Below are 23,275 nucleotides of genomic sequence, written 5' to 3'. Positions count from 1 at the left end.
AAAATATAATATACGTATTATATAATATAATATATCATATATAATATAATATAATATAATATATAACATATATAATATGATATAATATATATTATATATCAATCGTCCAGGCCGTGGCCTGGACGGTCACATACATCAGGAGGGCCCCACACGTGGGGTGGGTCCCACTGTCCAAGGACGGTGGACACCACCAGCACATGTGGCCCACTCCAAATGGATGGACGGTATAGATGGGTCCCACGGCCCACTGGCCTCAGCATTGCAACGAGGTATCTTTCACTCCGTCTGCCAGTAGAGCTATGGTGCTGGGTGGGTCCCAGCGTTGAAACGAGGCATCTATCACTCAGTCTACCACGTGAGCTATGGGTCTGTGTGTGACAGGGAGGGCCCCACATGGACGTGGTCCCACCATCCTGGGTGGCGGACGGTTTGGATGAAGCATGCACACCATGGTGTGGCCCACGTATAGGGAAAATAAATTTCATAATAATCCAAAACTTCTGTTAAACAAAAAAAGGATTTCAATGGCAGCAGTCAATCACCACTGTTTCCTGTGATGTGGGCCACCTGGGCCATGTATATAGTTGATTTTGGGAGGGGGGCCCACTGTCCTAAAGAGCCCACCAATACACGGCATGGATGCTAAAAAAAACACATCACGGCGGGCCCACGTATAGGACCCTGGGCTGTTGCCCGTCTGTCCACATGTCAGCGTAGGAGGCAACGCCTCTGGCAGCAGAAAAAGCAGCATCAGCTGCTATAATGTTATATTACATTATTTTTTTTGAAAAAAATTGGTTTCTCGCAGTTTTTAGTAGATGAGGTCTGCATCCGCAAAATCCACCCCACCCTTTAGATCCTACAGCCAATAACAAATGCAGCAAGCCCGATATTGAGCATGTTTCGGTGTATAGAAACATCGGAGTGAATTTTAATGGTGAAGACCACTGTTTTCTATGTTTTGGCTCGCCAGAAAATCAGATTAGATTCATTTTTCGGCTCAACGCCTAAAATGAGCTGTAGAATGGAATAGACGGCGTGGATTAGATTGATGCATCAAGGGGGCTTGTAGGAGTGACCCTCCCAAAAGCCTTAAGAACCCTTTCCTTCTTCCCCCTTTTTTTTGCTGCTGCTGTGAACCACGTCCAGTGTCCCTGGACGCTGGACTAACAACGCTGATATACAAATCCTTCAAGGTGGGTCCCACATAGACGTGGCCCACCTGATCAATTGATATTTGCATTTTCCCATCTCTCTAAGGTAGGGCCCACCTGGTTTGGACGGTTAGATAAGACATACATCAAGGTGGGATCCATCCGAGTAAGCCACACAATCATATCATCATATACAAAACAAATGAAAAAGAGAGGGAGAGAGAGAAAGAAGCACCCACCTCTCATTTTTCTTCCTCCCTAGCCTTCCAATGCTCCAAAAATGCTCCTTCAATGGTGGAGATGATGATCCAAGGGTGGAGATGGGAGATAGGGTTGTAGGGAGTGGGCCACACATGGCTCTTCTCATGGAAAGCTTGGACGTTTCCTCTCCTTGGGAGTTGCTTGGGAGTGAGAAATGAAAGAGAGAGAGAGGAGTGGTGATGAAGTGGAAAGGGATGGGTTCTTTTGACTTTTGTAAGGAAAGAATGGGCTAAGCATGTGTTGCATTGACTTTGGGTAAGGAGAGGTAAGGGTGAGTGATGGCTTGTGATGGGATGTACTTGACTTATGATTGATGTGATTGATGGGACATATCGTAGAGATTCTATCAAAATTCACAAAGCGCGGCATTTTTCTCGAATTGAATGTGGGCCCACATCTCCTGGCCCGGGCATCGCCTTAATGTGCGAGATGCGGCATCGGAACCGCGACGATGGTGCGGTCGCACTGGTACAAGTATCGGGTCGAGCTAACTCTGATATACAGGACACGACTCAGGATCACGTGCAAATGCTGATAACAGATCGCGGGTCGTCAGAATTTAACCGAGAGGACCGCAGAGACATACGGAATGGTACAGACTAAGATATGGGTCTTTCAATGCACGTAAGAAGTGGTCTATATATGAGATCAAGTTATACGTGATGGTCCAGGCACTATAACACTGGCGACATTATTTGATTTAAAGAGAATTCATACTTTACACGGACCATCAAGCTCTCAAATTCATTAATAGCTAAGCTAACATTAATCGTGTGCATGCTAGATGGATCTCATTTTTACAGGAATTCATGTTTGTGCTAAAACATAAGTCAGGGCAACAGAACAAAGTAGTCGATGCGCTGAGTCACCGTGCAACTTTGTTAATCACTATGAACAATGATGTTGTCAGGTTTGAGCGCCTCAAAGACATATATGCTAACGTCAAAGACTTCAAAGATGCATGGGTTAGATGCTAAGAAGGTCACCCCAGCGACTTACATATACAAGACAGGTTCCTTTTCAAGGAAAATCGACTGTGCATCTCCAACAGTTCACTAAGGGAATAGATAATCGAAGAGCTACATGGAGGAGGCCTTAGTAGACACCTTGGGCGAGACAAGACACGAACTCTTGTGGAAGAACGGTATTACTAGCTGCAATTGGTACGTGATGTGGGAAAGACAGTCCAACGTTGTTATATTTGTCAGACCTCCAAAGGGCAATCTCATAATACGAGCCTCTATACCCCATTACCCGTGCATGACGGCCCCTGGGAAGATTTATCTATGGACTTCGTACTTGGTCTCCTACGAACACAACGTGGCATGGATTCGGTGTTCGTGGTAGTAGATCGTTTCTCCAAGATAATACACTTTATTCCATATAAGAAGACTCTCGATGCAACACACATGACAAATCTATTCTTAAGAGAAATTATTTGGCTACATGAGGTTCCCAAGACTATTACTTTTAACCATGACATGAAGTTTATAAGCCACTTTTGGTGAACTTTGTGGCAGTTCAACAGCACTTACCACTCATAGACTGACGGGCAAATTGAGGTTGTGAATCGCACGTTGGAAAACCTCCTTTGATGTATTTCAGGAGAAAAATCGAAGCAGTGGGATTAGGTCTTGTCTCAAGCGGAGTTTGCATTCAACAATATTGTGAACTGTTCGACAGGAAAATCCCTATTCTAGGTTATTTACGGACGAGCACCTCGCCACAAACTAGACTTGGTCCCTCTGCCCAAGCTCCCAGGCATGAGCATTGCAGCAAAACATATGGCAAATAGGATCATGGGCATTCATGCGAAGATACAGACTCAGCTACATACCTCGAACGAAAAGTAGGAGTAAGCGGACAAGCATTGGCGACAAAAGGTGTTCGAGGTGGGCGACCAAGTAATGGTCCATCTGCGCAAAGAAAGATTTTTGACTGAAACATACAACAAGTTGAAGAATAAAAAGATTGGACTAGTACCAATCATCCGAAAGATAAAAGACAACGCTTATGTTGTTGATCTTCCAGATGACATGGCGATCTCACGGACTTTCATCGTTGCAGACCTGACCGAGTATCATGAACCAGAGTAAGATGAGAACTCAAGGATGAGTTATTTTGAGGTAGAGGAGACTGATGTAGAGTGGTTCGCAGACAATTACATGGCCAAGATGGATCAGAAAAGGCCCAGTCAACGACAAAAGTAATCTAGACCATCGGACCTTAAACTGGGCGTATCTTGCAATCCTGAATGAGTTATCTGACGTAAAATATATAATTTTGGGGTAAAACAAGCTACTTTAGCTAACCAACCCCGCTATGCTGGGTTGCCCAAGCCGAATTTACGAAATACCGCCAGGTCGATGGTCGTTTCCCTATTTTAATTTCATTTTTACTATAAATAGTAAGTTTTAGTTTGACTATAACTCTTCATCCGTTGGGCTTTAGGAGTTGCATCAAACGTGAAAAGAGCTTAAAAAAATTAGGAGAATGGTTTGGTGAAGCCAAATAGGACACTCATTATTTTTTGCCGAAAACCTTGCACACTAGTAAACATCACGATCGTCTATAAATAGTAAGTTTACTATTTATAGTAAGTCGCGAATTCTAGGAGTTTTAGTTGTAGTTCGATTCTGATTTCTTTCCCATTGCTTGGTACCCCTATTTAAAGGGTTGTGAACTCATTTTTATTCATTCATTAATCAATATTGAATTTATTAGCATTTCTTCTTATTTTCTACTTTGTTTCCTCGTGGATTCGATAAGTCTCTGTGAGGAGTCCAGAGAAGTTTCGTGGATTCGGAATAGTAATCCTCTTGAGGAAGACGGTGCTCAACCTCTCGTCCTTCCCTGCATCACTAACTCGGGGTCAATCCAAGGTTTATACCACCTGATAGTTGACTCATACGAAGTGTTCTGATCTTTGAATCATGTCCTTTTATGCCTTGAGATGTTGAGTCTTCCCTGAGATGCTTGATTGAGTCGATAACATATGTTCATTAGTTGTCAAAGAATATCTTCATGAGAGCTTGTGTTCCTTTTAGGACTATAAAATTTAACAAACTTAATTGTGCTCAAGTATAAACACTTACAATCTCCCCCTTTATTAATTTCGTGATAAAACACAATCATACAAGCATACAACTCATCATAACATATTACATCACCTCATGGACTTATCACATTCATATGATCTATAATTCAAAGGAACATCTGTACACGAACATCTGTACATGACCAATGATATCAAATCTTAGATCTTGATACTCCCCCTTAGAACAAGCATACGTAATTTCATTCTTATGACATAGAATATATATCCATACAATTCAATCACACTTACAAATGATCAATGCATGTGAGTGCGGGCGCTCATATATGTTTTCAAAATTGAAAGTAAGAGTGAGTTGTGTATGTGCTCATATTAAACCATATTATCCAAAGTTTTTCTCCCCCTTTTTGTTAAAAGTTGACAAAGGAAGAAAAAAATAGGTGAAGAACTCAACAAGGATAAGAGCATGAGGATAAAAGTCATCGAAACATTAGATATAAAATCATTCGAATGCAAATATGACAAATATCCAAATGTACGAAGGGAAAGCCATCTAAGAGTGTAGGAACTCTAAAGAGTGAATAAAGTTATTATAGACCAAAATAGAGAATCTCAATCAGAAATAGAAAAGGACGGTGTAGGCATCTCAGGATCATTGATTTTTAGACTCCGATTAAATCAATGAAAGTACTTTTTCATGTACTTCATTTGTTATTTTTAAGTCTGAAGTAATGATTCCTTAGAGACATGCAACGCATCCACCTTCTTTCTAAGCTCTCCAACCTTTCAAAAAATTGTGAAGGATGGAAGTCTAAATCATTTGTATCACCAAATTCTTCCATATAAGCAAAAATTTTCATGTTGACATCTCCTTTAGGAACTGCTTCTTGATCACCTTGTTGCTAAGGTCTCAATTCAAGTTTCATCATGTTTAAGTTTGTATTGCCAAAAGGAAGCTCAGACTTCGGTGCTTCAATCGCAGGGATTTGGATATTGAATCACAAAGCAAGGGAAGTCATAAGAAATGAAAATGGAATGGAACCATGACGAGGATGGAGACGATACTGAATAATTAAATATGTTATCAATGATGGAAGACAAATGCAAAAACAGGATACAATGAAGTGTATAATACGCATCATGGAGGAAGTAAGATCAGTCTTATTCCCAGCCCTTGGATAAACATTAGAAGTGAAGATGCGATGAAGAACACGATATTTTAGAAGTAAATTATAAGTGGGGAGGGAGTTATCGGTACACCATTGGGCATTGAAATCACATAACACCTTACTGATGGAATTTCTTTTCGAAGGATACATGTCTTAAAAAAGAGTAGGAATAGGAATTCTATCTTTCGCCATATCAATGCCATAATAAATGATATGATAGATGGTGTGATGGTGACAATGTCTTCTAAAAATTGAACATTAAATGTTAATGCTTCAGAATAAACTTCACGAATGGATTCATATATCCCTTAAGCAATTGACCGGTATGTCGCTCCACCCCAATTAAAAATTTTCTCTCATCGTACCTCGGAGAGAATTTCAAGAACATCAAATTTAGCAATGTTATTAACATTCACAGTTCGCTCAATGATTATACTCCGAGTACAGAAATCTCGTACATTCTCCGGGTCATCCTCCGGTGTGCGAATGGTGTGCACAACCTAGTAGCAGAGCGGGATGAGGAATCGGAATGAGGATGATGAACGGTACGCTTAGTCCGATGTTTCATGGAAGAAATAACTAAATAATAATAAGAAATCACAAAGAACTTGATGGGTTTGACTAGATCAGATTTTTTTTAGCAAAACCTACCAAAAAGGAAGACCTAGATTCGGCCAAAAAAATGATGGAATCTAAAATAAATCACTACTAAGAACTTAAATCTAGAAGAAAATGACAAATAAACCACTTACTAGGAGGCTAGGACGATGGGTTGGCCGAAGGAAGCACCGGCGAGTCGAGGAAGATGAAGTGAAAATGAGGGTTTTGGAATTCCCCCCTCGTAAGCTCAAATTGCGCCTGATTCAGCTAGCCTAAGTATAGTGTTCGGCTGGCTGAATCAGTTGGTCAGCTATGGGCTGGTCGAAATAGCCCAAAAAAAAAAAGATATTTTCTTTTATATCTTTTTAATGTAAAATAAAATAAATGAAAATAAAAATAAATTGTAAGAAAGGATAAATAATCAAGAAATACAACATAATCTAATATCATTTTTCAAATTAAAAAATTTAACACTATCTAATGGTTTTATTAAAATGTCTGCAAGTTGTTTTTCAGTATTAATGTATTCAAGTATGATAGTCTTGCTTTCAACTAATTCTCGTATATAATGATATCGAATATCGATGTGCTTAGTTCGAGAATGTTGAATGAGACTTTTGGATATGTTTATGGCATTGGTATTGTCACAGTATAAATTCATGGTATCTTGATCAATACCAGTCTGCTAACATACGTTTCATCCACATTAATTGTGTGCACGCATTTCCTGCTGCAAGATACTCAGCTTTAGCAGTGGATAACGATACTAAGTTTTGCTTCTTGCTCATCTAAGAAACAAGACAATTTCTAATATAGAAGCATCCACCACTAGTGTATTTTCTATCATCGACATTACCAACCTAATCAGCATCAATATATCCAACAACCTGTAAAGATGTATCATGAGGATACTATAAGCCCAAATTAATCATGCTAGCAACATATGTGATTATTCTTTTAACCACAGACAAATGAGATTCTTTAGGGTTAGATTGATATCTAGCACATACGCTTACACTGAAGGAAATATCAGGTCTACTGGTAGTTAAATATAATAGACTACCAATCATGCTATGGTAAAGACGCGGGCCAACACTTTTACATAAATCATCTTTAGACAGTTTGAGTGTTGTAGTTATGGGTGTTTGAAATTTTTTACCATTCTCAAACCCAAATTTCTTAATAAGATTCATCGCATACTTGGTTTGAGATATGAATATTCCATCTTTAAGTTGTTTCACTTAGAGACCAAGGAAATAATTCAGCTCACCAACCATGCTCATTTCGAATTTTGATTTCATCGAATCTGCAAACATAGAGGAAATGTTAGTATTTGTTGATCCATAGATAATATCATCTACATATATTTGAACAATCAATATATCTTCATTATCCTTTTTAATAAATAGAATTTTATCAACACTTCCCATTTTAAAGTTTTGACTAAGAAGAAATTTAGTTAATTTTTCATACCATGCTCTTGGAGCTTGTTTTAAGCCATACAGATCCTTTTACAGATAGTATACATTATTAGGAAGTTTAGCATATTCAAAACCTTTAGGTTGTTTTACATAAACTTCTTCATTTAAGTCATCATTCAAGAAGGTACTTTTAACATCCGTTTGATAAATTTTAAAATTTTTATGATATGCGATAGAAATAAACAATCTAATGGATTCAAGTCGAGCAACTGGAGCAAATGTCTCATCATAGTCAACTCCTTCAATTTGAGTGTACCCTTGTACAACCAATCAAGCTTTGTTTCTTATAATATTACCAAATTCATCATATTTATTTTTTAAGATCCATTTAGTTCTAATCACATATTTTTTAGAAGGTCTGAGAACTAGATACCAAACATCATTTATGACAAACTAACTCAATTTATCTTGCATAGCCAAAATCCAATTTTTATCAGCAAGGGCTTTATTTACATCAGTCAGTTCCATCTGCGAAGTGAAGCACACATGATTACATATGTTTTCCAATTGTCTTCTTGTTTGAACATTAGCATGAGGTTTATCGAGTATTTGATTAATTAGTCAGATGATCGTTGACTAATCTATTCTCAGTTGAATCTGAGTTTGATGATGGTTCAGATTGATTGATAATAGTAATTTCATCATCATGATCATGATTGAGAGTGATAATTTGATTATCAATAAGAACATTTATGGATTCTTGTATCACTCCGGTCCTTTTATTCAAGACACCATATGCTCTACTATTTAGAGTATACCCAAAAAATATACCCTCATCACTTTTTGCTTTAAAATTTTCAGATGTTCCCGATCTCATAAAATGAAGCATTTGCTTCCGAAATTATAAAAATATTTTATAGAGGTCTTTTATTGAACCAAAGTTCATAAGCTGTTTTATTTTTACCTGCTCTTATATAAACTTGATTAATAATATAACAAGTAGTATTAACAGATTTAGTCCATAAATTTTTTGCTAATTTTTTACTATTAAGCATAACGCTTTCCATTTCTTGTAGAACTCTAATTTTCTCTTAGCAACACCATTTTGCTGAAGGGTTTTAGGAACAAAATATTCATGTAATATTCCATGGTCATTACAGAGCTTCTCAAACTTGCTATTTTGAATTTCAGTGCCATGATCACTTCTTACTCTTTTCACAGATAGTTCTTTTTTAGTCTAGATGCGTTTTAATAACTTTTTGACTTCGTCAAAACCATCCGACTTTCCTCTTAAGAAGGCTACCCAAGAGTATCTAGTGTAGTCATCAACTACAACTAGAAAGTATTTCTTACCACCTCTACTCTTCGGTTGAGTTGGTCCAACTAAATCCATATGGAGTAGTTCAAGAGGTCTTGTTGTGGCTAAGGAGTTCACCTTTTTGTGATAACTCCTTATTTATTTGCCTATTTGGCAGGTATCACATACTTTCTTCTATAATTTTTTAAGTTTGGGTAAACCTCGAAGATGATCTCTCTTGCTTAATTTATATATATTTTTATACTTTGCATGTCCAAGACATTGATGCCACAATTCAGTTTCATCTGTTTGGACCATGTACAAAGAGTGAGTTGAAAAACAAGATTCATCAATAATATAATAATTTTCAGAGGTTCTTCTACCATTTAATATTATAAAGCCTTAGTTATTAATTATCTCACATTCGTGATATGAAAATTTAACACTGATTATTATCACATATTTGAGATATGCTTAGCAAATTATGTTTTAAACCTTCAACATATAAGACATCTTTAAAAATAGGTAGGTTTGAAAGTTTTACATTACCTCTTCTGATGATTTTGCAATTGTTACCATCTCCAAATGTTACTGAGCCGCTATTGATTTGATTAATGTCCGATAGTATTGCCTTATCACTTGTCATATGTCTAGAACATCCATTATCTAGGTACCATCTTAAATGACTATTTGCTTTGAAAGCCGTGTGGATAATAAGATACTTATCTTTTGGAACCCATTTTAGTATGGTTTTGGGTTTAGGAGGATCTCTTGCTATTCGCTGTGTTTGAGAGTAAGAGTTTTTCTTGTTTCTACTTACTCTGTTATTTTTAGAGTTAGATTTCAAGAGCTCTTTAAGTAAGTCCACTATCTTATCTGCTAGAGGGGGATTATTATTTTTCCTTTGATATTTATAATAGTTGGCCTTAGTTTTTGGATTAGAAGTTTTTTGAAAAGGTTTTTCATTCTTCTTTACTTCCTTTATAGTTTCTACTTTAGATTTTGAAGATTCGCCTTTTACAAATATGGGAGTAGAATTTTAAAATTTTTCTGTAGGATTCTTAATATATCTCAAGCCAGATTTGTCACTACTTCGTCAAGATGCAATTAATAATTTTGCAAGTGTCTGGTCACCTTGGGTGTATATCGAAGTCTCTTTTGAAGTTTTAAGAGAAACAACTTCTAATTTTAAATTCTCATTTTCAGTTTGAATTTCAGATTTTTTCAGATTTAAATCTAGTTTGGTTTTCTTAAAAGAATCAGAAAAATGAGATTTTTCCAAAACTGATTTTTCAAGTTCTAATTTTAGATTAACAAAGTTTTCTTTTTGAATTTTCATTCTGGCTGCAACCTTATAACTTTCTTTGTATAGGGCATCATAAGCAATTTGAAAATCTTCTTCATTTTCAGAATCACTTCCAATGGTTTCATAGTCAGAAATTTCACAATCATCTGAGGAAGTGATTCTAGTTATGATCATGAAAGTCTTTTATTTTTTCTCAGTTTCTTGGTCTGATTCATGAGTTTCTGATCATCCCTAGTAGTAATCATGCTTCTTCTTCTAGATTTATCCTTCTTAGGACATTTTGAAGCTACATGCCCATATTCAGAACAATTGAAGCATTGGGTGTCTTTAGATTTTGATTTTCAAACATTTGAGTTTCCTTTTCTTTTGTCAAAAGATTTTTGAAAATCTGATCTATTTTTATTTTTAAAAATTTTATATACCTTTTTAGCCAACATAGCCATATCATCTTCATTCTCATCATTTTTTGAATCTGTGTCTTTATACTTAGATTGAGATTTAGAAGATTTAAGGGCTATGGACTTGTTCTTAGGAGCTTTGAAATTCAACTCATAAGTTTGTAGAGATCCAACCAATTCATCTACCTTCATAGCATCGGTATGCCTCAATTCTTAAATTGCAGTGATTTTAGAATTGAACCTATAAGGAAGTGATCGTAGTATTTTTACGTATGCTTTGCTTTCAAGGACTTTTTATCCAAGACCCCATATAGAGTTAACAGTTTCGTATAAAAGTCCATAAATGATTCATTTTCTTTTATACAGATTTCCTCAAATTTTTTTTGTGAGGATTTGAATCTTAGACTTTTTAACAATGTTAGTCCCTTCATGTGTCATTTTGAGAATATCTCATGCTTGTTTTGTTGTATCATAAGAAATGATTCTTTTGAATTCATCTAGTGAAAAAGCACAAGTAATAGCATTAAGGGCTTTTGCATTAACACTACTTTCACTTTTCTGAATTGTCATCCAAAAAGTATAAGTGATTTATTTCATGGACGTGGTTCCATTTTTAGCCACTACTTCCATCATTAGAGGGATCCATTGGGTCATGGTGGCTTGCCACACACTTTCATCAATGGACTTGAGGAAAATACTCATCCTTTCTTTCCAAAAAAAAAATAGTTTGAGCCATCAAAGGGAGGTGGCCTAGAAATGGATAGACTATCAAAATTTAACATTCCAATAGTTTTAGATCTTGTTGTACGATGTTAATCCCAAAAAGAGAAACCTTAGTTTAATACCTTGCTTTCATACCACTTGAAAGGACGAGTTATAGATGTCCTAGCAGGGGGGGTGAATAGGACAATGCCAATATTTCGATACAATGTAGAATAATAAAACAGTAATACTTAATTACTTAGAGTATTGAATTATTGGTATCCAATAGTTTGTAGGACAACTTTCACCTAAAAGATTTAGGCAGGACAACCTTATGTCACGACGTCTTTAAAATGAAAATATCAAACTTAACAAGAGCTAATCAATTACAAAAAAATCAAATAAATAATAAAAATAATCACCACAATACACAAGTAAATTATAGTGGTTTGGTGCTTAAACCCACACTTACTCCACTCCCAAAATTACTACTCTCGCAATTTTGTCTTTCACTATTTCAAGGTTTTCCCAGGGTCACCATAACAACCTTATATAGTTCTTGTGATGTTCACAGGCTATCACAACAAAACTCATTTTGTGATTTTCATGGGATCACCACAAACAAACCTGCTGAGATTTTTGGACTATTTCAGAAAATTTCAAAATTAAATAAAGTAAATACAATACTTATCTTCGATTGGCATGTCAAAGACGTAATTGTAGCTTGGTTGCAATGATCTTCTTCTTGAGATACTTGATGAAGCCATGTATGAGTTCAACTCAAAAACAATATAGGGATCTAATGTATTTTTCAATATAAACAAAAACCTTAGTAACTGCAAATTCTATTCTCTTAAATCTCAAGTAGAGTATGAATTACTCTATTAAAAATGATTAAAACTATCTTGAGAAAGAGAATAAAATAAGCTCAATAAATTTTAGAATTACCGCACAAATAGTTTAAGAAGAGCCTGACTTTCTCTCTTGATTAGAAGGATTTCCTCACTAATTTTTATGTGTAGAATGAATGAGAGAATGCCACTATTTATAATTAAAGGATATGGAAATTCGACTGGCCCAATTGTTGGTTCGGCTAGTCGAATAACAATGATTTTGTTCCAACAGCACTCGGATTTCACGAGATAGGATCTTTCAAAAATTTGTCTAGCCCAGGCTAGGATTCGGCTAGCCGAACCCAAGGTCGAGCTAGCCGAACATGCCATGAAAAATCTCTAAGAATCTTTAAACTTGCCCGAATTATGTTGGGTTAGCCGAAGGTAATTAGGCTGGCCGAACCATATGTCAGGCTGGCCTAACTAGAGTGTATTTTACTTGAAATAATGTTTAATATAATGTTATGTGAAATACACCTAACCTACAGTTAATATAAGGTTTATACCACTTAATGTTTGTCTCATACAAAGTGTTCTGATCTTTAAATCATGTCCTTTTATGCCTTGAGATGTTGAGTCTTCCCTAATATGCTTGATCGAGTCGATAACATATCTTCATAAGTAGTCGAAGAATATCTTCATGAGAGCTTGTGTTCCTTTCAGGACTATGAAATTTGACGAACTTAATTGTGCTTAAGTATAAGCACTTACATCCTCAAATAAGAACTGGAACAGTAAATTGTTCTAGGCGTTAGGAGATTGGGAGGCTTCAACGACCTCCGAGGTCGTGTTCCGACCCGCTTTACTCATCCAGGTCAGGTATATCCGAACTATCATTTCTTTCAGCTTGTATTTTTGTTGTATTGTTTCTGACTGTAGTGGTCTTTAGTAGTTCCACCCAAGTACCCTACTGGGGTGAGAGAGTCAGAGCATAACCGGATTGCCAAGGCAAGATTGGTGGAAGTGTCGGTGAGTTCGTAAAGGTTGTTGATCACGGTTGAGCTGCTCTACCGATCTAGTCTTACCCCATCCATATTAGGTATATCTACGCTGACTTAGTTGGAAACCGTTTTATTCCTCTGTTACTAATCATTTACTTTTGTTGTACAGGGATGGCTGACCAGCCTCGCTTCAAACACCGTGTTCCTTCTGGGGCCGAACTGGTTCAAAAGAAATAGAAAACGCCCCCGAAGAGGAGGGCTACTGTCCCTTCATCCAAGGCAGGTTAGTCTAGCTCCCCTTCAGACACTGTCGTCACTCCTGGTACTATCACTTCAGACCCCCCCCCTAGTGGTCCCAAAAGTGGTTGAGGTCGCCCTAACATGGGAGGCGACCCCTATCGTCAAAGCCCAACCCTCTGCAATCTGGATAAAGCTTGTCTTTGAGGCTCAACCCTCGACTGCTCGAGCTTAGTGAGCAGATCTATTGGTCGCCAAGAGGGCGAGGCTCGGGGGGTTCTTTAATCTGTCTCCGTCACAACAGAGGGCCTCCTTCCATGGATAGCTCGGCATGTACTTAATGCTGAGTTCACTAAGGCGATGGAGATGTACCCTGTCATTGCTGTAGGCCAAGTGGCCGTGCTCTTCTATAAGGTGGGGCATTTCCATTGTTTCGTAGTAGTAACATTTTGTACTTAGCTTTCTTTCTGACTTGAGTTTCTTTTCAGTTTGCCCCTGTTCTCTTGTCCGTTTATCGCGAAATGATATGTGTCACAAAGGAGTGTGAGGAGGTAAAGACTAGTCTTATAGAGAAGACCATCGAGATCGAGCAGCTCTGATCATCTTTGAAGGAGTTTGGGGAGGAGCTTGCAGCTCTGAAGATCTAGATGGAGGCTCAGACGGAAGATGCCTGAAAAAAGGAGGCACAAGCGAAGGAGGAAGCTTGGAAGAAAGAGGCTCATATGAAGGCCAAGCTAGAAGCGATACATTCGCTTCTGAAGAAGGCCTAGGAGAAGACTTGCAGGTGGAGGGCCGAGCTGGCTAAAATGAAGGTTAGTTTAAGAGTAAAACTGATGGAAGCTGAGGCATCTATCCCGGCAACTCAGGTGGTAGTGGTGGAGGAGTTCAAAGTCTCTAAGGAATGGGTAGAGGAGAAGGATATGCTCTACAACCTCGGGTACGAGAAGTGCTTCGAGGATGTTAAGGGGTTATATCCCAAGCTCGACCTGGCTCCACTCAAGGGCAGCCCCGCTGAAGACTCGATCCTACCGGAAGCCGCGGGCCCGATTCCTGCTGAAGCCGAGCAGCCGACCTCATTGGGACTTTGAGTAGACCTCTCCAGCCTCTTTTTATATTCCTCCCACATATGTACACTTCTTTTATATTAATGAAAAGAGATCTTTTTGTAGTGATTGTTATGTACGAAATTCTAAGTAGATTTAGCAGGTCCTTGGCCATTCGTTAGTCACAATGGTGGGTCAATCATATTACTCGAGTTGGAGCATTGGGGCGAGCTCTTGAGCTCTTCCTCTTATTAAGAGAATTTTGTGCTTGTGGAATAAGTGGATTAGCTATAATGACTCCTTCATTAAGGACCGAGTAATTTACATAGGAGGATTGTTTCCCCCTTGGGCTAAGAGATCCTCATTGTAGATTGCACAATCTAAGTAGCGTTACTAATTAGTGGTCCGACCTCTTCTTTAAGGGTCAAATGACTGGTGAAAAAGTGTTTTTTCCTTGCAATAAGGGAAGTCCTCAGTAGGCCATGTAGTAGAATCAATTAATGGTCCAACCTCTTCTTTAAGAGTCGAACGATTAGTGAGAGGGTTTTTTTTCCTTGCACTAAGGAAAGCCCTCAGTGGACTCACGTAGACCAAACATTATAGACAATGCATATGAGTTCAAATTTCCTAGCTTTGGGATTTTTATTATAGATTCTGAATAGTAAACATGTAAACTTTGACCTAGTGGGTTAGTTATTATAGATCCAGAGTAATAGACGTGTAGATTCTGACCTGAGGCCTGGTCGGTCTTCACAGATAATAGATCTTTAGATGCTTGGTGTTTCATGAATGTAGTAGAAGTCATCCTTTCATGTCTTCGAGTTGATAAGTTCCTGGTCAGGTTATGCTCGTTACCTTGTAGGGTCCTTCCCAGTTCGGCCCCAAAGTCCTTGAACCAGGCTCCTCGGTGTTTTGGAAGGTCCTGCGAAGGACCAAATCTCTAGCTCAGAACCTTCTCACCCTTACTTGAGAATTGTAGAATCGAGTGACTTGTTGTTGCCGATTGTGAACTTGATTGAGCCTACTCCCTTCTCTCTTCGAGCAAGCCTACTCCCTTCTCTCTTCGAGCAGATCGAGGTCCAAAGCCATCTATTCAGTATTTTGATTTTTATCATATGACCGAACCTATGCAGTAGGGAGCCCAATTTCAACGGGGTCATCAACCTCCACTCCGAAGGCTAAGGAAAAATAAGTTTCTCTTGTGGCTATCCAGGCAGTGGTCTAACATGCCCAAAGGACATAGAGGAGCTCTTCGGCCTAGGCCCCCTTAGCTTTTTCAAGCTTAGTTCGAAGGTGGTTTTTAATGATCTTGTTGACTACCATTAGCTTGAGGATGCCAAGGTGATGAGTAAGCGTTTTGAATTCCGAGGTTCCAACACATGCCTCAGAACCGATCATTGTCGAACTGCTTCTCGTTGTCCGAGACGATCGTATGAGGAATTCCATATTTTTCAGGAAAAATCGTTAATTTTTTGCTCGGTGATCTTAGCCAATAGTTCGGCCTCGACCCATTTAGTAAAGTGGTTGACCACAACGACTGTGAACTTAGTCTGACCTTTGCCAATCTGCAGGGGGTGATAATGTCTATCCCCATTGGGCAAATGACCATGTCCCGGTTTTGGGGTCAATTGTTCAGGTGCCCGATGAGGTATTGTCATGAATCTCTGACATTTATTGCATCTTCGGGTGTATTGCTCGGCATCTTTTTGGATGATCGGCCAAAAGTATCCTTGTTATATGACTTTATAGGCAATGACACAACTTTCAGAGTGGTTACCGCAAATCCTTTCGTGTATTTCTCTCAGAACGTGCTTGGCCTCTTCAGGTCGTAGACACTTCAGATAAGGTAGAGGGAATCTATTTTTATATAAGGTGTCCCCAACTAAGGTGTACCAAGCTGACTTGGATCAAAGTTTGCGTGTAGCAAGTTGATCTTCGGGCAGCTTGCCCTCCTGAAGATATTCGACTATCGGGTCCATCCAACTTGGGATTGAATTTACTAGAAGAATTGCATCTGGATCAGACTTGTTGACGTTTGGCATGGCCAGAAACTCGATTGAGATCGACCTTGGGATGTCATCCTCAGCCACTATGGCCAAATTCACTAGTGCATCTGCTTTAAAGTTTTCCATCCTGGGGATCAAGTTGACATCCCACTTGGGGAATTTGCTGAAAGTTCCTTGGCTTTTTGTACGCATGCGATCATGCTTTCTTCCTTAGCCTGGTACTCACTAGCGACCTAGTTGACGATGAGTTGTGAATCACTATGGACTTTTAGGTTCCGAGCCTCCATTGCAGCTTCTAGCCTAAGTCTATCGAGTAGTGCTTCATACTTTGCCTCATTATTCAATGTTTGGAATCTGAATCTTAAGGTATATTGCATGTAGGTCTGGTCGAGAGCCTTAAGGACTACCTCAACTTCACTGCCTTTAGAATTGGATAAGTCATCGAATTATAATGTCCATGTTGGTGGGTCAGGCCCGACCATCTGCTCGCCTTCAGCCAGTTGGTTGGTTTTAATGCTCGGACTGGCTTCCAGGTTCTGTCTACAAGCGAGCTCGACAATGAAATTGCCCACTGCTTGGCCTTTAATGGTGGTTTGGGGTTGATATTTGATGTTGAACTTGCTGACCTTGATCACCCATTTTGTGAGTCTCCTCAATACCTTAGGATTCTGGAGCACTTGACAAAGAAGTTGGTTGGTCGGGACTATAATTGTATGGGCCAGGAAGTAGGGTTGGAGGCAAAGAGATGAGACGACCAGAGCTAGGGCGAGTTTCTCGATGTTTAGATACTTGTTTTCGGCTGGGACCAGGGGTTTACTGACGTAGTACATTGGGAGTTGTTTCCCCCCTTGTTCTAGAATAAGGTCTAAGCTGACCACTACGGCTAAGAATGTCAGGTATATCAGTAGTGGTTCTCCTTACTCGGACTTGGAGAGTAATGGAGGTGACCCTAGGTACTGTTTGAGCTGTTGGAAGGCTAGCTCATAGTCCACAGTCCACTTTATCTTTTATTTTCTTTTTAACTACTTGAAGAAGGGGAGGCACTTGTTGGTGGCTTGAGAGACGAAGCGATTAAGGGCAGCAACCCTACCAGTGAGGCACTAAATTTCTTTTGCCGTCTTGGGCGAGCTCATATCCAACAAATCTCGAATCTTGTTGGGGTTTGCCTCGATCCCTCTTTGGCTGATCAGAAAGCTAATGAATTTTTTCGATCCGACGCCAAAGGCTCACTTACTCGGGCTCAGCTTCATCTGATATTTTCACAAGATTACAAATATCTCCTCGAGGTCGATGGTATGATATGTAGCCTTGACGCTCTTGACGAGCATGTCTTTGACATAGACCTCCATGGAATGTCCGATCTTCTAAGCAAACATCTTATTGACCAACCTCTGGTATGTCACTCCAGTGTTCTTCAGCCCGAAAGGCATCACTCTGTAGCAATAGATCCCATTGTTAGTGACAAAGGTAGTCTTCTACTTGTCGTGGGGATGCATACGATCTGATATAGCCTGAGTAAGAGTCCATGAAGCTCAGGAGCTTGTGCCCACCTGTACTATCAACTAGCTGGTCAATCCATGAAAGAGGAAAACTATCCTTGGGACAAGCTTTGTTTAGGTTAGTGTAATCAGCACAGACTAATCGCTTTCCATTGGACTTTTTCATAAAAGACGTTGGCGTTCCAGTCAGGGTAAAAGATTTCCTCAATAAAACCAACTTCGAGGAGCTTACCGACCTCTTCACCAATGATGGCATATCATTCTGGTTCGAATGCTCATCACTTCTATCTTACTAGTCAGTGGTCGAGATCGACGTACAGCTTGTAGACCATTACTTCCAGGTTAATACTAGGCATATCTTGGTGGGACCAATCGAAAACATCGGCATTGCGTCAGAGGGTTCCCATGATCTCGTTCCTTAGATTTGGACCCAGTGATGACCTAATCTGTATGGTAGGGGTTAGGTCAAAATCACCGAGGGGGATGGCTATCAGGTCTTCTACTAGAGACCCTCTCTCAATCGATTGTTTCCGGAGATCGAGGGAAGTAATGGCCATCGAGCGATGTTACATTCTTAACGCTGTGGAGTAGCATTAGCGAGCTTCCTGTTGATCTTACCTGACTTGTCTGACACCATGCTCAGTTAAAAACTTCATTATAATGTGGTAGATTCATATTACTGCCCCGCATGGCGTTGAGGGAAGGTCGTCTGAGGATGAAATTGTAGATGGAAAAGGACAGTCGACCACAAGGAAGTTTATCATTATCATTGTCTGATTTTGTCCCTCTCCTACAGTGACCGGGAGTAGTATAGACCCCTCACTATCCCCTACGAATCCGAGCAGAGGAGTTTTGACAGGTTGGAGTTGAGACCTTCCAACTCCCATTTTATTGAAGGTGTTGGTGAAGAGGATGTCAGCCAAGCTGCCGGTGTCCGCCAAAATTTGAAACACTTTGTAGTTGGCTATGGTCATGGCCACCACTAATGCATCATCATGTGGGTGGTGGATACCTCAAGCATCCTCCTCGATGAAGGTTAGTTCATAGGGTTCCTTTAGAGGTCTATAGGTGAGGTGGACTTGGTGTTCTGAACTTCCATGGCTGATGCTCTGAGCATGAGCTTTACGTACTTGGTTCAAATCTCCTCCTCCCGCAAGCCTGCTAGAGATGGTGTGGATTTCTCCTGTAGCCTCGTTGTAATTACTATCGATGGGCTGCTTGTTCTTCTAATCTGATCGTCCTCCCTCTTACTGACATACTCTTGCAGATGTCTGTTACAGACGTGGGCTTTGATTTCTTCTTTAAGGTCGAAGCAGTCGGTGGTAGAATGGCCATGGTTATGGTGGAAGTGGCAATACTTCCATTTATCCCACCTGTTGAGGTCAATCTTCATCCGGTTCAGCCACTTGAGGAGTCGCGTATCCCAAACTTCCATGAGGACTTGCTCAGGTGTAACGTTGAGGGGAGTGTACAAGCAGAACCTGCTCTCTGGTTGTTTGCTCGGATGTTGACACCTGGTCGGATCAACGTCCCTCCTACGCTTGTTGTTGGAACTGATGCTTGCTCTTTTATAGGTCATTTCTCCCTAATCGAGCTTCCTCCATTCCTAGTGGCATTTCGCGAGCTAAAAAGCTCTTTGACATTAAAGTACTTCTGAGCTCAGTTGCAGAGATCAGCCAACATTGTCGAGGGATTCTTGCTGAGCGAGAAGAGGAACCTCCCCTCCTTCAAGTCGTCCATCATAGCGGCTAGGGAAATCTAATCTAAATAGCCCTCTACTTGCACTATTTCTAGATTGAAGAACTTGATGTAGTCATTCAACATCTCGTTCTCCTTCTCAGTGATGGTGAGGAGGTAAGTTGTTGGTTTTAACCTTTCTTTTCCTCAGATGAAGTTGGTAATGATGGCCTTATTGAGCCGTGTGAATGAGATAATGGATGTTGAGAGTCAAATATTGCATATGATCCTCCATTTATATCTTGATTTTAAGAACATGATAATGCTTAATATTCTATTTTACTCATGTTTGTGTTGCAAGGTGAATTTAAGAGCCTGGATTGAAAAGGGTGCTAAAAGCATGAATTTGATGCTCAAAGATCACCAAGGCAAGGGATGGATCTTAGGAGACCAAGATTGAATAATTCACATGCTAAAGATCCAAGGAAACTAAGTGATAAAGGAAAAGAATCAAAGACCTAAAGTAAAGAAAAGGAATACTGAAAACAGATTTCGAGACTAGAAAAGTCTAATTCTAAAAAACTACCAAAATAGACTTTGATTCTATCGAAGACTGCTAGATGGTATCGAAAAACATATCGAAGATACTTCAATAGAATCAAGAATTTCAGGATTTCAGGCCAAACTCCTTGGATAGTTCTAGACCGATCTTCGATTTAATCGAAGACTGTTCGATAGAATCGAAGAACATATCGAAGACACTTTGATAGAATTGAAATTATGTAAATTTGAGGTGGTTTCTAGATTTTTCCAAGACGGTGAGAAAGGAGGTATTGCACAACTATAAATAGGAGTCCCTAGGGCATCCTTGGGTATTATATAAGGTTTGGAGGAGTGAAGCACAAGGGTGGAGAGCCATCGCCAAGCAATTTTCTTTTCTTTCTCCTTAGTTTTTCATGCTCTCTTCTAGAGTTTTAGATCCAATCATGTCTATGGTTGGCTAAACCTCTTAGCTAGGGCTAAGAGGTGAAGCTTGTAGCATGATGGGATGTTTTTATTGCTTTATTTATGTTTATGTTGAACTTACTTTGATTCTAGTTTGATATTTAAAAAATAGTTTCAGTTTTTAATGGTTTATTGTGACTCAAATTACAGTAGATCTGTAATAGCTTTGAGTATCTTCTTTTCATACTTTGAAATTATGAAATTAGGAATGCTTTGAGATTATGAAATAAGGAAATCCTATTGTTAACCATTGTCTCTTAGGCATGGTTGGATGATAGAATCCTTTATAATCTTCATAATTCTCCTATGTTAATGGAATTAGTATATCTTGTTGTTTGCCATTGTCTACAGGGCATGGCTAAGTGATAGAATCACTTCTAATCCTCACAACTCTCATCCATTAAGAATTATGTCAAAGGAAGTTTGGATTTGGTTATATTGCTATATTTTTATAACTGGATAAGATAGGACTCCGATTCCAGTTGTATCCTTGAATCAAGTATAGTATCACCCTGATTGCTACAAGTGGATCCTTAGAAACCCTAGTTCCCACCTTTAAATTTCTTAAGTTTCTAATTAAATCTCTCACAATTACTTACGTTTATTTCAGATTTAGATTCATATCTTTTTTCTAGTTCTACTTCTAGTTGCTTTCAGAATACTCATGAGATTAGTCCATGTGGATTCGACCTCGGTCTCACCGAGATTATTACTACATCGCGACCCTATACTTGGGATTTTAAACAAGTTTTTGGCGCCGTTGCTAGGGACTAACGGTTACATTTTTTTGAGATTAACTAGTTTTAGAATTAGGTTGAGATTAGAGTTTGTTTACTTTCTATTTTTAGGTTAGGGTTTTTCTGATTTGTTTATAGAAATTAATTTTCTTTCTAATTCTAGGATAGAAACTTTCTTATTCTGTTTTTAGAAACTAGTTTACTTTCCTTTTTCTGTTTTTAGAAACTTTCCTTTTTCTTCTTTTCTATAAACTAATGTACTTTCCTTTTTATTTTGTAGGATTCCAATATAGAAACTTCTAATTTGATAACTTCTTTCTATTTCTAGATTTCTATTTTCCTCTTTCTTTTTAGGTTTAGGTTATATTTTAAAATTGAGAGCTGAGAGTGTTTCATGCCCAAGGGTGTCCGTGATAACACTCGACGTCTCTTGAGTGATAGAGGATTGGCTGAGGGGTTACCTATCCATCACAAGATTAGACACAACTCGAGATCCATAGAGTTAACTGAAGTTATGGCTACCAATCAACCTGCCAATCAACCTCCAAATCTACCTCAACCTAGGGTTGAGAAAATCTAGGATGAGAATGAGGTGTATTAAGTACCCCCACCTCATACTTTACAAGATTATTTACAACCGGCGGGGGTGAGCACGCACTCATGCATGGTATTTCCAGAAAATATGGGACATATGGATATCAAGCCAGGGGTGATCCAACTCCTAAAATTCCATGGACTTGAATATGAAAATCCATATCTACACTTGAAACAGTTTGATGAGATCATAATCACTTTATATTTTCCTAACATGTCTGATTACACCGTCAGGCTAAAACTCTTTCCCTTTTCTTTGAAAGAGAAAGCTAAGACGTGGTTGCATTCGTTATGTCCTCAATCTATTAGTAGATGGAACAATATGATAAGGGAGTTCATAAAGAAAAATTTTCCACAAAATAAAATGAACACCCTAAGAAAGTTAATCATGAACTTCGCCCAAAAGGAAGATGAAACATTCTTCCAATGTTGGGAGCGGTTCGAGGATCATGTTAGTTTATGCCCACAACATGGTTTTAAAACGTGGCGCATTACATACTTTTTCTATGATGGACTGACATCCTCCATACGCTAAGTGGTCGAGACAATGTTCAATGGGGAATTCATGAACAAAAACGTCGATAATGTGTGGGATTATTTGGATAAAATTGCTGAAAATGCACAATCATGGGACGTCTCCCCAAAATCGAGCACCACCTCTAGGCCGACTCAATTAAAGGAGGGGGACAGAATATACGTTTTGAAAGAGGATGATGATATCAATGCTAAAGTGGCTAATCTCATAAGGAAATTCGAAGCCATGGAATTAAAGAAGGATAAGGCTAAGGAAACTGTTTGCGGTATTTGTGCTTGCAACATTCACACAATTGAAAATTGCCCAATAATACCTGTTTTCAAGAGGTACTGAATGAGCAATCTAATGCCATGAATAATTACCAAAGACCTTTCAATAGACCCACCACCAATACATACAATCCTAGTTGGAAAAATCATTCCAACTTTAGTTGGAGGAATGGACAAATTACTACTCAAAGATTCTTAAATCAAATTCCAAATCAAGGGAAACCTCAAGAGGATCCGGTTCTAAAGCATCTTCAAAATCAAGATATTTTCAATCAGGGGATGTCACATGCCTTTCAAGACCTTATAAAGGCCATATAAGGGCTTGAGATAAAGAATGTGATTGGGAATAAGGGAAGCCTTCCAGCTCAACCTCTTCCCAATCCAAAACCACAATGTGAAGTCAACGACCCAAGCTTTTTAAATCACATGGAGCAAGCTAAATCTATCACCACTCTTAGGAGTGGGAAGACCATTGA

General features: G+C 38.9%; 1 non-coding gene across 1 annotated transcript; it reads right to left on the bottom strand.

Moving 5' to 3' along the window:
• Positions 1-22,365: 22,365 nt before the first annotated feature.
• LOC131222078 (small nucleolar RNA R71) lies at positions 22,366-22,472 on the bottom strand. The gene has a single exon (XR_009159786.1). It is a non-coding gene; the product is annotated as a small nucleolar RNA R71 (small nucleolar RNA).
• Between the last annotated feature and the right edge of the window lie 803 nt (positions 22,473-23,275).

The sequence above is a fragment of the Magnolia sinica genome, chromosome 12 (assembly GCF_029962835.1).
Source record: "Magnolia sinica isolate HGM2019 chromosome 12, MsV1, whole genome shotgun sequence".
NCBI lineage: Eukaryota > Viridiplantae > Streptophyta > Magnoliopsida > Magnoliales > Magnoliaceae > Magnolia > Magnolia sinica.
The sequence above is the reverse complement of the archived record's forward strand: the minus strand, read 5'-3'. Positions and strand labels throughout refer to the sequence as shown.